General features: G+C 42.1%; 1 pseudogene; it reads right to left on the bottom strand.

Annotated features, from left to right (window-relative positions):
* Positions 1-1,481: 1,481 nt before the first annotated feature.
* On the bottom strand, positions 1,482-1,688 carry LOC136310843 (cytochrome c oxidase subunit 7C, mitochondrial pseudogene; annotated as a pseudogene).
* Positions 1,689-1,899: the final 211 nt, after the last annotated feature.

Raw genomic sequence — 1,899 nt, 5'->3', positions numbered from 1 at the left:
AGAAATACACTAGACTGGTAAGAACCCTGGACTCTGGAGCCAGACTGCCTTAAATTTGAATCCCAACTCTACCCTTATTGGCTGTGTGACCTTAGTAAAGTACTTGACTTCTCTGAGCTTAATTTCCTCCTCTTTAAAATGACATTATCATAGTACCTACCTCATCAGGATGCTGTAGCAATCAAAAGAATTAATAATATGCCTGATCTCTTATGTGTATATAAATGTCAGCTGTTACTAGTGACTAGTTATTTTTAAGGTCAAACACAGGCATCTCTTTCTCTTTATAGAGAGAATCCTGGTTACCAACCAGGATTGTTTACAGTTTTCTCTCTTCCACCTTAAGAATTAGTATGTGTGAGCATGCATGTATATATAGTATACTCCACATTAGGCAGAACGACCCAATGAGCCATATTTGCAGAGCCTGACTCTGACAGCCCCCTACGTAATAAAACCTACAGAAATTGGATTACAGTGTCATTGAGTAGTTGCCTCTGTTTTCTTATGACAGCAAGTTTTCCACATGTTGGCAAACCTCCTAGTGTGTTTTGGAACAGCTCCAGGCCAGAACCCCCTTGCTCTAAATTTACCTTCTATCTTGAGCTGTTCCGCTTCTGGCGTGGGCTTTACTTTTATGGAGGATATCTAGGATTTTGGAAGAAAACTCAAACTGTGTTGCACAGAGTTTTTTTAGCCTTTCTGGGAAACATAATCTTATTAAATTACACGTCTGTGAAAACAATATGTGTTCTCTTGAGCCTAATAAACCAGCAACAACATCCTTTCTTGAGCATTGGATAATCTTAGGCTTACCTTTTTATTTTTTATGCCATAAGTTTATTTACAAATATCTAGTATGTTCAGTTCAACAGTTTGATCCATTTTTCAGAGACTGTATCTCTTAAAATGCTCCTCTTCATACCTGTTTCACGGTGTTGGGCAGATAAGTTAATTTATGCTCATTGTGTTAAAGATGGCCGCTGTCCTCAGGCGGTGCTGCTCTCGCGTGGTAACAGCTAATTGCCCTTCTTGCTTGGGAAGGGGCTTGGTTATGCTAACGTGTGCTGGAGGAGGGGGTTGTCCCACTGAAAAGTTTTAAAAGGAGGAGCTAGGAGACCATTTTGGGGACAGTGATGACGTTCTTGTCCAGAGGAAGGGCCCATGGTGTAGCAGGGCAAGGAGGCCACGTGGAGGAGGCAGCCAAAATGGCAGAATGGGGAGGTGGAAGCCTTTGATTTTAGGAAAACTCAGGTGAGTTAGTGGCTTTGGGAGCCCTGAATGGAAAGAGAAGTGTTTCCCACTGTGTGTTTTTACTTGCTTGCCGAGTGCGAGTCTAGAATAAAGGAAAATGGACCACTAGTTTTTGGCTGCACAGTTTCTTTACCGTCTGTCCAAATTAAATGCGAACCTATATGGGCCAGGCAGCTTTGATAGTGGCTGCAGCTCCTGGTCTTACACACAGATTAATTAAAACATCCTTATTTCTTAAGAAGTTGGTATCTTACTATAAAGAAAGGTTTGGCCAGGCCAACTCCAAAGCAGTCATGTTAGCGAGTAACCACCACTTGTTTCCCACAGAAGATGGCAAGCTTTGCCCTGGGACTTGCCTCATAGTGGCTCCTAGAGACCACAGAGGCTGTGAACTCCAGAACGCTATGTCCCAACATCACACTGTTGGAAGTCATGCGACAGAAGGCAGAAGAAATGGTATCACACTGAGTCTTCCTTTTTTCACCACCTTGTCCCCTCCTCTCCCCCCATCGTGCAAGGACCAAAAGGATAGGCTTACTTTTTTTGTCCATGAAATTATAATTGTGGCTCTCCTTAATGAACTCTAATTTCAGGATTTAGAAACAAGGGAAATAGTAAACTTTGTAATTAGAATAGAGAGAATTT

Source organism: Saccopteryx bilineata, chromosome 7 (genome assembly GCF_036850765.1).
Source record: "Saccopteryx bilineata isolate mSacBil1 chromosome 7, mSacBil1_pri_phased_curated, whole genome shotgun sequence".
In the NCBI taxonomy this organism is placed as follows: Eukaryota; Metazoa; Chordata; class Mammalia; order Chiroptera; family Emballonuridae; genus Saccopteryx; species Saccopteryx bilineata.
This window is presented reverse-complemented; position numbering and strand designations above follow the sequence as displayed.